The sequence below is a fragment of the Mytilus californianus genome, unplaced genomic scaffold (genome assembly GCF_021869535.1).
Source record: "Mytilus californianus isolate M0D057914Y unplaced genomic scaffold, xbMytCali1.0.p SCAF_15, whole genome shotgun sequence".
Taxonomy (NCBI): Eukaryota; Metazoa; Mollusca; class Bivalvia; order Mytilida; family Mytilidae; genus Mytilus; species Mytilus californianus.
In genome coordinates, this window is record NW_026262637.1 from 11,795,659 (window position 1) to 11,809,593 (window position 13,935).

Here is a 13,935-nt window from a genome sequence, read left to right on the forward strand (position 1 = left end):
GAGCTTCAATCATTATCAAAAACAAACACAAAAGCATTTTTGGAATACATTTCACAAATTTTCATGTAAAAGAAAAGATAACCCACAAGTGGAGATTGACATTTTTTTTGAATATTTTAAAAATTTAAATGCAAGTGAAGATGATGAGGGAGATTTTAGTTTGAATATTGATAGTATTTGTGAAAATCCTGTATATGATGAGTTATTAAATGGGAAAATAACAGAATGAGAAATATCTGAAGCAATAAAGGAGCTGAAAAATAACAAAGCTCTAGGTACAGATAAAATTTTAAATGAATATTTGAAATATTCAACTCCATTGTTAATTTCTATATATTGTGAGCTTTTTAATTTAGTGTTAGATACTGGTATTATTCCAGAAAGCTGGACCAGTGGAATTATAAAACCTGTTTTTAAAAACAAGGGTAACCCGTCTGACCCTGATAATTTCAGGGCAATCACTCTTATCAGTTGCCTAGTAGGGAAATTATTTACGTCTGTTATAAATTCTAGATTAAATATTTTTGCAAACGAATTGAGTCTCATTTCCGAAAACCAAGCTGGTTTTAGGAAAGGATATTCAACAGTTGACAATATTTTTGTATTGCATACTCTAATTGAGTTATATTTTTCGTTTGGCAAGAAGCTTTATTGTACTTTCGTCGACTTTCGGAAGGCGTTCGACACCGTCTGGCGATCGGGGCTATGGACAAAATTACAAAATTGTGAGATTAAAGGTAAATGTTTTAAGATTATCTTTAACATGTACCATGATATTAAATCTTGCGTTCAGTATAATGGTGACCAGTCTGAATTTTTCCCTTGTCTTACTGGTGTAAGGCAGGGGGAAAATTTATCACCTTTTCTTTTTTCTATATTTCTAAATGATCTAGAAAGTTATTTCAGCCAGTTAGACGGTGAACCTCTTAATGTTATTAAAGAGAAGCTCGAAAGTGAGTTGCACATTTTTCATAAATTATTTGTTATTTTATATGCAGATGACACTGTCATTCTGTCTGAAAGTATGGAAGGTATGCAAAGAGCTCTAGACATTTTTCAATCATATTGTGATATATGGAAACTGCAGGTTAATGTTAATAAAACTAAAGGTATGATTTTTTGTAAAAGAAAAACGAGACAGAACTTTATTTTTACTTTGCAAGACTGTAACCTTGAAATTGTTGATACATATTCATACTTAGGTGTTATTTTCAAATATAACGGAACGTTTATTAACACAAGGAAAAAACTTGTAGAGCAAGCACAAAAGGCGTTATATTGCATTTACAAACTATTTCGTAATGAATCAATACCTATAGATATACAATTAAAAATGTTTGATTCTACGATTGAACCAATTTTATTTTACGGTTCAGAAGTGTGGGGTTTTGAAAACCTAAAAATTATTGAACAAATCCACTTAAAATTCTGTAAAAGAATTTTGAAAGTTCGAAATTCAACTGCATCATTTATGGTTTATGGAGAACTTGGGAGGTTTCCACTCGAAATTCGGGTCAAATTGAGGATGATTTCTTTTTGGAGTAAATTAGTATTAAATGAAAATAAACTTAGCAGTACTTTATACAAGTTAATGCCATGTTTAAAAAGCAATCATGGAGTGAATTTCAAGTGGATAAACCACATAGAATCTATAGTTAATGAGTTAGGCATGAGCTTTATTTTTTTAAACCAGTTTGCTGTCTACGAAAAGGCTTTAGTAAAACAAATTTTGTGTGACCAGTTCATACAAAAATGGTACGGTGATTTACACACCACATCGCGTGGACAATTTTATTCACTGTTCAAAAAGAGTTTTGAAATAGAAAGATATCTTATTAATTTACCAGAGTCATTTAGAATTTGGATTTCAAAATTTAGAACTGCAAACTTACGATTGCCTATAGAAACTGGTAGATGGTACAATATACCAAAATCAGAAAGAAAATGTAATTTATGCAAAGAGGATATTGGTGATGAATATCATGTATTATTTATTTGTAAAAATGCAGAGATAGTAGAATTGAGAAACAGATATTTACCACAATATTATAGAAATAACCCAAACATTGTAAAAATGGAAGGTCTTTTGTCACTTTACAATATTGAATTATATAAGAAATTGTCAGTGTTTATCAGAAAACTGTCTTCTCTTCTTTAAATTTTGTTTGTATTAATTTGTTAATCACATGTGCACTTGTTAATAAATGGCCGTGCAATTTTGATGTATATGTATATATGGATGAGGGGAAGTGGCTATATGTATTACGTATTGTCAACTTTCCGCGGGGGAAAAATGACAATGATCCAAAATTTCCCCGGGGGAAAAATGAGATCATCCCAATGGAAATCTAGCATGGAGGAAAAGGGCTATACAACACCGGCAACAGTTTTATTGTAACAGTTTATAATTTACAAAAATAAAATCGGTAACCCTTCTGAAAAAACTACATCACGAGGACATGAAAGTCTACGAGAACATGTCCTTTTAAATCGTTTTCTCCATAATACTTTTATTTTCAAATTCCCGCTTTTTGGAAATTCCACGACATTTCTATATTTTTGAAAGTGACATCCCATACATTATTTATTGCTCTAGCTCCAGCTCCGAAAATCAGTTGTTACCTTTTTCTTTTCCCCCAATTGTTACATTGTTAAAAGTTGTCAGCGTATGCATTTAAAAATGTCATAATAATTGTGTAACCCATTAATGCACCAGATACCGTACCTGTAGAAACTGTTGTCTCCGGGGGTGGTAACGTTGTCAACTTTTCTGTTGTTATAGCTGTAGTGGTGGTAGTAAACATCGTATCAGTTTCTGTTGTGACACTTGTCGATTCAGCAGTTCCAGGAAGAACTTCATAAAATATAGACATAAAACAATTACAAATTTAGAATTTATTATGAAACAAAGGTTTCAACTCCGTCAGGCAAAAGGTTGACCTAAGATGGATTTTGCTATTATTTTTAGGTTGTTTTTGGTCATATAGTTCTTCAATTTTTTTTGGTTCTTATATATCATTGGCTTTCAAATATGCGGCATTGAGCGTTCCTGATGAAGATAAATCCAGAAAAACGCTTCGGACGCATTAAATTTACAAAGTGTTGTTTTTATTTTTCACAACAGCAGACACATCAGAACCTCTGGAAAAATAATATTTTCGCGATTTAATGATTTTGATTTAAACTTTTGATGAAGGTAATAATTGTATAGTGTTTTAAATAAACGCATCCGAGCTCACCCATGAGCAAAAATGTTAGGCCCGGTATTTCTGCCGTGTTTGGGGGGAAATCCCTGATTCCGGCTTCATCAGTGGTCGACTCAATAAGTTGTATATTGGCGTGTTATTTATGCTTTTTAGTTTAATTTCGTATGTTATATTGGACCATACACCGGTTGTCGTTGGATAAAATAGTAGTTGATTTTTTTACAAGCTCAGTATCATATTGTGTCGTGAAACGTCGAGCGGACTATACCAGCTAATGTTTTGATAATAGTTCTTGTAAGTTTTTATGTCTTTTATAAGCTATAATGGGCTGATGATTAAATATGTTCACACATTCAAGGTTTTGTGAAATAAGATTCCAGTGTTTCATTATTATATTTTTTAGTTTCTGCATAGATGGGTTGAATTTTGTTAACATCACTAGTGGTTGCTCCCGTTTCGTTGGGCGTTGTATAAGCAAGTTTTCCCTTTCTGTATTTTGTGTTTGATAAAAAAATTTCGTTGATTTCAGATATTTTATATCCTTGTTCGAGGAGAAGTATTTTAAAAGCTTCAAACTGTATTTTAAGTTCAGTTTTGCTGCTTGTGTTTCTGATGTACCTCAATATTTCATCCTTGATAAATCCTTTGAAAACACTTTTTGGGTGTGAGCTGTATCTGTGCATATATTGAAATGTTTCAGTTGGTTTGATATGGGTTTTAATGTCTTGTATGCCTTCGTCTAAGAATTTTTCTCCTTTGCATATGACAGTGTCTAAGAATATTGTTTCATTACGGGAAAATTTATAGGTGAACTTCAAGTGCGAGTGCACAGTATTAGTTATTGTAAATAGCTCGTGTATTTCCTCTATAGGTCCGGAATATATAACCCAGCCTTCATCCCTAAATCTGGAAGTCATTATCATTTTGTTTCTGTGTTGAAAGCGTTGTAACTGAATGTTTTCAAGAATAACAAACATTGTTAGGTCTGCCAAATCAGCGGATGCTGATCCGCCCACAGGCACGCCCAAGGTTTCACGGTAAAATTTATTGTTAAAAATAAATCATTGTTCTCTAGAATAAGCCTAAATAGGCATAGCATACTGTCCTTTGGTGGAACTTTGATTTCATACTCGCTTGGATCAATATTGGTCAGTGCCCCGTTTATGGCTTCTAGTATTTCATTAAATGTAAAACAAGTGTACATATTTTTTGCATCGAATGTCACTAGGTAGCAGTCTTGTTTGCGTTTTATATTTTCAATCGAATTGATAAAACTTGACGTATCTTTTATATATGTATATTGTTTTTTAACAAGTGGAACAAGAAAATAATCGAGGCCTCTGTGGCCGAGTGGTCTAAGTAGTTACTACTGTAATCACTAGCCAGTCAACACTGAGGTTGTGAGTTCGAACCCCACTTGTGCGGGTGCACTCGACTCCAATCTTAATTGACTAGGATTGTCAGTTTTCCTATCGAAGGTTGGTGGTTTTCTCCGGTCACTCCGGCTTCCTCCACCAATAAAAACTGGCCGCCACGAAATAGCCCAAAAGCGGTGCTTAAAAGTGGCGTTAAAACACCAAAAATCAAATCAAATCAAGAAAGTAATCGATATAGTGTCCAATATTGTGTAGGGGCGTTCCACACAGTGATACAATTGGTCTGCCCGGAATTAAATTTTCTCGTCTAGTTGTTTCATTTCTCTCCATTTCTGATAGTATATTTTCAGATAGTTTATGTATTTTTGGCAACAGATAGAATTTTCCTACTTTAGTTGTATTGATGTTTTCTTTCAAATATCTGAATGTTATATTGTCAATATAATTATCATTATGTAGGTCTCTGATAATACTGAACGCCATTTCAGCTACCTCCTTTACTTTGGATTCATCAATTTCTTCGTTATGTATATTATGTAATTGTCTTAACCCTTCACGTAAATAGTTGTCTTTGTCAAGAATACATAGTGTTGAGTTTTTATCTGCAATACGTATTATAATGTTGTTATTTTTCTTTAGATTCCGAATAGCCGACAATTCCTCGGCAGATATATTTCTGGAGGGTTTGTTTATTTTCATTCTACTTAGTTCGATTTTTGTTGAGAATATGTAATTTTCAATTGCTGGACAAGTATCCAACGGTTCGTACCCCGAATTTATGTAACAAGTTGACAAACCACAGTTAGCAATCTCTACCGTAAAATTTCACAAGGCAATTACAACGCTATAAAACAGCATTTAAACTGTCAAACTATAGAACTGGTACTTCTGTGATATCCTAATCATTGAATGACGTGTCTCATATACAACCTTTTAACCAGAAAATTTCGAAGTTCGTTCACATTACTTCTTGGAATTATGTGGCGCTACAATAACAAACTCTCTCTCAACAAAACTAATACAACAACGTACAATAGCCCGCTGGTTAAACTTGAAAAGGAATATAACTTAACAACGACCGAATACGACGGTAATATTTATTTGTGCGAAAAACCTCAAGCAGACAAAGAAACAGCAGTAACAGCAGAAAATTTGGAAAAACTAAACATGGACCAAAGTGGCATTAACTTTACATTAGAGCATCTTACACAGAGGGACATGTCTTTATCAGAATCTAAAAAATATAATAATGAAACACTGGAATCTTATTTCACAAAACCTTGAATGTGTGAAAATATTTAATCATCAGCCCATTATAGCTTATAAAAGACATAAAGCTTACAAAAACTATTATCAAAGCATTAGCTGGTATAGTCCGCTCGACTTTTCACGACACAATATGATACTGAGCTCGTAAAAAAATCAACTACTATTTTATCCAAAGACAACCGGTGTATGGTCCAATTTAACATACGAAATAAAACTAAAAAGCATAAATAACACCCAAATATACAACTTATTGAGTCGACCACTGATGGAGCCGGACTCAGGGATTTCCCCCAAACACGGCAGAAACACCGGGCCTAACATTTTTGCTCATGGGTAAGCTCGGATGCGTTTATTTAAAACTTTAATATTTGATGAACATCAAATTTACAGAAAATTACCGCATCACGGAATTCGACTTATAACTAGATTTGTTCTTGTCACGAAGTCATCCTATCCCCATAATGGTTTACTAGGATTGTTTGTTTTAATAGGAACACCTACAATGCAGCGTTTTGACGACTGTTACTCTGTTCATATTGATGCGACGTAATGAAATCCTTTTTCGGACCTTTAGTTTTTTTTTGTAGACTGTTGTTTGGTTTTCGTTGTTTCTGATTTTCTGCCATGCTTTTATTGGTTTCTTTTCGAATTATGAGCTTTTATGTTTCTTTTGGTAGATTCTGTCTCCTTTTTGGTGTACGTCATGCAATTTGCACCTTTTCCGGTGTCATATAGCCTGTTTCCCTCCCATGCCAATTTTCCGGGGGAACTATTGTTGTTCCACCCCGGACAAAATTAGCATAATCCCTTATTTAAACCCCAACCCCCCCCCCCCCCCCCCCCCCCCCCCCAGCATGATGAAGGTAAAACCAGGATCAGGCCTTTCCCCCTAGTAGCAAAAGAAGCTCAATTACCCCTTGCAGTAACGTCGGCGATGTCAGTTGGAAAATAATTATCCATGGTCACACCCATTCTCCCCCGTGAACCCCTGGTATGTGTTACGTGACTGTCTGCAATTATAGGACACCGTTCGGCCTTCAACAATGAGAGAAACCCTTACCATATAGTCGGCTATAAAAGGCCCAGACACTTATAGAACGTAAGGCACAGTGGTCAAATCAATGTTCTAGTTGAAGCCAAAATGAAGACGGATGGTAACAGTTGTTCCAGGAATGTTTGCAACATATGATAGTTAATAACCTGTCTCTTGTTTATCAAATTTTATGGCATCTTAGAAATATATTAAGGTCTACTTCCTTACATTAATTGTGTTTACTTTTGAATAAATCATGACCCAAGTTCTCCATTTTTTTTTTATCTTTGAATGATAATCCCAGTATTATATGGAATAGTTCCTGTCTGTCTTTAAGCTCCACATTCATAAAAAGTATACAGCGAAATTCTAAGCACCCTTTATTGTAAAATTCTGTCTCCTGTAGATTTATTGGTCCACAATTCTGTTTCATTCACATACGAAGTCCTTTCAAGATATTTGCACCAATAAGAAATATGACTTCGATGTAACATATTTTGTCGGGAACAATGATGATTAATTCTATGAACCTCTTGTGTTCTTGCGCTATCATTTTAATTTATAACGTTCCAGTGATCTGAATCAATTGTTTTGACAGGTTTGTTTATATTGGATTTTACCTCGGGCTATTCCTAAACGAAAAAATCCACCCTTGTTAACAGATAAACGTTTCCCTCCGAAGAGTTTGGCATTTTGTTTTAATAAGTCCACACTTAATTGTGTCAATATATGAATGGGGGAATTATTTCGAATTTTATATTTTTCGAATGCAAACGGCACCCCTGTAACAAAATATATGCGCCTCAACTTCATTCCCTGACCCCAGACCTTTTAAGTGACATGCGTTTCGACAAAACAAACATTATTTGTAACTAATATTTCTTCAATGCAATCCAAGCAGAAAAACAGATGTTTTAGCATTCAAGAGATCAATCATTACTTAAAGAAAATTCGGAAAACATGTGCAATAAATGGCCGTGCAATTTTGATGTATATGTATATATGGATAGGGGGAAATTGGCTATATGTATTACGTATTGTCAACTTTCCGCGGGGGAAAAAAATGATCCAAAATTTCCCCGGGGGAAAAATGAGATCATCCCAGTGGAAATCTGGCATGGAGGAAAATAGCTATACAACACCGGCAACAGTTGTATTGTAACAGTTTAAAATATACAAAAATAAAATCGGTTACCCTTTTGAAAATACTACATCACGAGGACATGAAAGTCTACGAGAACATGTCCTTTTAAGGCGAAGTAAACGAAATTGCACGCCTCTAGCGGAATTTGGGATAAACAACGTGCGTCGTTAGTTACGCGAGTTATCTCCCCTACTCAAAGAAAGGAAAAATGGGCACATGAAAGACAAATGACTTCGTATGGTCTATCATGAATCAAAACAAGTATTCCTGTGCCATCTCAAAACTTCAAAGAAATTATCAGAATGACTTCAACATCTTCAATCAGAAATCTGAGTATCCTTTTGTGAGTTAGTCTGACTCTATTGCCACTGTTTTTGTTTTGGACAGGCAGGAACAGGTACACAATACGACTCAGTGTTTATTTAAACAGAAAGTAAAAACGCCTAAACAATAAAATTATAACCAAATAAACAAATAAACCAGTGACAGTTCTGCTTCTAGTCGTATCAAACTCGTTAAAATCAAACCAAAATTGACCCCACAATATTTTTTAAAAAACAATAGTTTTTAATGAAATTCACAGTGTAGCGTAAAATTGTAGGTAACGAATAATTATATTGCATGTGAATTTGTGTGTTGAACTAGAAAGACGTTGGCATGTCCCGTTTTTTATGCAAATTGAAAATTTTAGGATGATTTCATTTATGTTAAAAGTATAAAAGATACAAAGGGGTTATCGACCACTACGGCACTATAGTGCAACATTTATAAGTCCTTATAACATTTATAAGTCGAAGAACATAGCCAAAAAAGACAATCAGATTCCATCCACAAAACATTACACAGAAACTTAGAATTGAGCACTATCACATTTATCTCGGAATAAGTAAAATAAATGTCATCCAAATATCAGTTCTCAATGTGCAGAAAATAAACAGGTGTCTTCAATTCCGTCCGCAATTTTTGGGGAAAGTAGAATCTAAATTTAGAACCATGGTTGAAACTGAAACTATATACGCATGTATGATAAAAATAGAACATGTTGTTTTTACTTTATCAAATTCTAATTTGGAAGGGATTGCAAAATTTGTATTCTTTTGTTGTGCTTTAAGGTATCATTCAGAATAAGTGAATACAATTTTGAAGTACAATTTTTCTTCTCAAGTCTCGATTGAAGATTATGATAGAATAGAGTATAAGAGTATAAGGTAGGGGAAGAAGGGGGAAGGGCGAAGAAAATAATGTTACAATGTCGGGGCCTTTTATAACAGACAATACGGTATGTTTTTTTCTTATTGTTGAAGGCTGTATGGTTGCCTATCTAATAATCACGGACCTTATTTTTCCGTCATAATACATTGAAATTCACGAAGTTTGTGGTATTTCATTTAGTTTATATAGGGGAAACTTTTAAGTAATAGGGGTCACGGGCCTTACTTTCTTGAAAAAATTCCCAACAATGTTTAATATACTTTACGACACTAAATTTGTCGATAGTTCAGTCTTTAAATTTCAAGTTTTAGGTATTTTGTTGTATATTGAATGATATTTGATAAAATATTTTTAAAACAAAAGAGAATTTGAACCATGACCAGAACGGACTCACAGAAAAAAAAACCATCTGATCTACCGATAGTTGTCTCTTTTGCAATCATACCACATCTCCTTATTTTTATATGATATAAAAAAAACTTGAATGGCACTATACACAAGTTAAACTCGTATAGCATTACATTATGAACAATCACCTTGCATTACACCAGAGACATATAATTATATGTATTATATGTCTCTGATTACACTAGGTACAATTTTTAGCATCATACTGATACATTCTCATAACATCGCCCTTGTACATGCATTACATCCGTAAATTTATAGCATTACATCAGTACATTTATAGCATATCACTATACACAAAGCTTTAGAATTACACTATACAATGTACTGCATTATAATATACACAATGCTAAGGCATAACACTGGGAATGATCTGTGTTACGGGAAGTTATATAAAAAAACTCCGATCTGTTTTATTTGGCTGAAATTCATATGCGGGTTCTTCTTTTGACCTTATTACAGCCATACAAATTCTCAAGATAATATTCAGATGCAGTTTTCTTATTTTTTGGGAGTCTTACATGTTGATATTTAACAAAAAGGGACAAGACATTATTTCCTTTGTTACTGAAACTCCATCAAACATTACATCATGCTTTGTCGTGTAGTTAAAGAAAAAGGGAAAGCGATTGAGACAGGAACTTTTAAAATAAAATTGCAGAGTTGTGTCACGTGCACGTGTGTGAACCTGACAAAAATAATGGGTTTTGTACGCAATACCTCAATAGCACCGGAAATGGTGAGATTAAAAGATGCAGAAAATTATATTTACTTCTTTCAAATACGAACATCCAGAAATAAGATTTAAAAAAAGACTTCTATACGCGACCTCAATATTATAACCGATTTTTTTTAATATATATATATATTTTTAGGTTTTCTTACATATATTTCGATGTGTCCCGTGCTGTCTATCATTTGTTGTTTAGTTTTATATGTATTGTCTATCATTTGTTGTTTCGAATATATTGGTCTTTTTTTGGGCAATGTATGACAAATAGTTGAAAAACCTCGCCCGTAATTATAAATAATTTAATTCATTGACCGCTCCCGACATGTGTAACTTCAAAGCATATTTTAGCGGCGATCGATGTCTTTCAAAATTACTGCACTTTTCTTGTATCTCTAGTGCTTTCGACTGGAGAACCGTCGTACACAAGCATCGCACAAGTTGGCACTCAGAGGCGGGTGGGGAGCAAGAAGGTGAACTGTGTTTATTTTTATCAATAGTACCGCATAAGTCGACGTTAGGGGCCGTCTTGACCTTGTTGTATGGTATGAATGATTCGTTTATTGTTGAAGACCCTACATCAACTGTCAAGATGAAGAACAGGAATAAAAGCCCTGTTCATTGATAATTCTTTTATTTTTTCTATACATTGTGTGCGATTTTGTCCCATGTACATTTACTCCCTATTTATTTTCTATCTATCGAATCATTCTGTCAACGCTGTGCTAACCGGGACAATTTCAAACTCGATATTTGATTCATAATTATTAGAACAATACAAACATTGCCAAAAAGATGTGGAACCCTGTCTTATTTAGAAAAGATGGAGTCTATAAAGTAACTTTATTTCACTTGCAGTATATTTATTTGCCAATTTTAATTTTTTTTTTGGCAAATGAAACTTCCAGATGATATAGCTTGAAAACTAGCACGGTTGCTAAGGACTTTCTTTGCACCAATGGATTCATCGTTCATTTTTGAATCACATTTCGATTTAAAAAAAAAATTCTGTTTACCAACGAATTAGAAAATCTTGATAAAGTAAAAATATCTGCGCTTTTTATGATTTTCCCTATATATCCTTTGTATTTTTGGCGTTTCATGCTGTTAATTTCAACAGCTTGTATCTGAAAAACGAAAACGGTTACCCCCTTTTTTATTTTATTTTCTGATGTATTTTTACAAGTAGAATCCACATGTAAAATTTAAAAAAAATCTGTGGAGTAGTTGATTACGTACACTTCGCCTTAAATCGTTTTCTCCATAATACTTTTATTTTCAAATTCCTGATTTTTGGAAATTACACGACATTTCTATATTTTTGAAAGTGACATCCCATACATTATTTATTGCTCTAGCTCCAGCTCCGAAAATCAGTTTGTTACCTTTTTCTTTTCCCCCAATTGTTATATTGTTAAAAGTTGTCAGCGTTTGCATTTAAAAATGTCATAATAATTTTGTAACCCATTTATGCACCAGATACCGTACCTGTAGAAACTGCTGTCTCCGGGGGTGGTAACGTTGTCAACTTTTCTGTTGTGTTAGCTGTAGTGGTGGTAGTAAACATCGTATCAGTTTCTGAAGATAAATCCAGAAAAACGCTTCGGACGCATTAAATTTACAAAGTGTTGTTTTTATTTTTCACAACAACAGAGACATCAGAACCCCTGGAAAAATAATCTTTTCGCGATTTAATGATTTTGATTTAAACTTTTGATGAAGGTAATAATTGTACAGTATTATACTATACAATTAGAAAGTAATAATGAAATAATCACCAGGATTAACCCATTCCCCCGCGGGTAACTGTGCTTAGAAAAAAAAATGACTGTTTGAATTTGTTCACGCTTTATAAATAACCCCTTTAAATTTGGTGAGTTTTTATACTTCGAAGAAATAACTAGTGGTCGTCTGGTAAAAATTGTGGCGGCAACAAGATTTGGTGGCAGTTCTGATTTAGAAATAGAAAATATTTGACAGCAAAAATATTATAAATCACAAACATGCAACAAAAGTAGCATTAACAGTAAAATACTCGATTTTATAATTTTAGATATCAACTTTTGATATAATATATTATATATTATTATTATTATTAATGTAAAAAAATAATAATAACGATAATTATTATATTAATGAATAAAAACACATTGATAAAAACAATTATAAATAGCTTTATATGCAATTGTTTATGAAAAGCACCATTTCTGAAATTGCAAAAAAAAATAAATAATGATGATATGGGTCATACGTCAAAGAGACAGCATCAAGCAACACAAAATAATAAAAAGTCATCAAAAGGCCTTCAACAATTGTTAAATATCCATACAGGTAACAAATATACCAACCTCTAAATCGTCCAAGTATATAAAAGAAGTAAATACACTTAATAGTTAAAGTAACATTTATAATAATCAAAAATAGAAAGACATCAAGTCAGTATAGAGAACAAAAAATATGTATAAAGACAGCAACGGCGTTCTAGTATTTGGATTCATGCACATAAACATGCCGCGGTTAAACCAGTTTTTGATTACTCTACACTCCTTTTCTTTATATCGAACAGTGGAATTACAATATGAACACAAAAAACTTACAATAAAAAATCACTGAGCAGTACCTGTACTGTACTAATATTTGTATAATAAAATCCAGATAAATGATACAAATTTATACTCAAAGCACATCAAAGTAGTTGATACATGTCTTTGGAATAGGATTTATTTGCCTGAAATTTGTAAATACTGCAGTACCTGTTTTGAATTCATGAGAATGCGTTTAATAAGAATAGTTTACAATACAACTGCACGTAGTCCTCATCAGGTCATTTTCAAGTACATTTGCTTCAAAATTAAATGAACTGTTATTTTTGTTTGGATTTTGACCCTCGCATTGACTTTCACGTTTTACCCTTTACATGGGAATATTTAACTTTTACGTACCGTTACAATTGCCTGTAAACTTGATATCATCTAAAGCAATATCGCCTAGATAAGAACTACCCCGAATACCATCAAATACAACCTTAAATGGAAAAAAAATCCCAACAATAAAATTATAGTAAATACACATGAGTTTGTTCATCATCAAGATTAATATCATTTTTTTACGAAATAATTACATGTAAGCGATAGAAATGTTTAGATCGTGGAAATATGAAAGTTACTGTTACATTTTTGGAAACCTAAAGGTTTTTGAAAATATGATTGGTCGTGAATAATTCAATAAAAGTTAAGGCAGATTGAGACTAATTTACAAGGCCATAAAAGTCGATATTTTTTCAGACATTTATTTTTGACAATGTTGACATTTGCTAAAACATCCTGATGCATTTTTCTTGTCATTTTTTTACATAGCGATGACCGTGAGGGCATTCCGATGTATTGTTGCCACAGAGATTTCTACTTACGTAACTTTCGTTTTTGACTGGTAACCGATCTATAAATACGCGGACATTATCGAGTGCAAAATTCCTTATAGCTTGTTATAAATTCATTTCTTCGATGAATACTCATAAAAATATCTTTTTTTAGAACATAAATTAACAATATGAAAAT

At 33.0% G+C, this 13,935-nt stretch overlaps 1 protein-coding gene across 1 annotated transcript in view; it reads right to left on the minus strand.

The window, feature by feature from the left end:
* LOC127725970 (mucin-22-like) overlaps positions 1–13,935 on the minus strand; it is a gene marked incomplete at its 5' end in the record, with an annotated part of 219,272 nt that overhangs the window by 63,056 nt on the left and 142,281 nt on the right. The window lies entirely within an intron of this gene.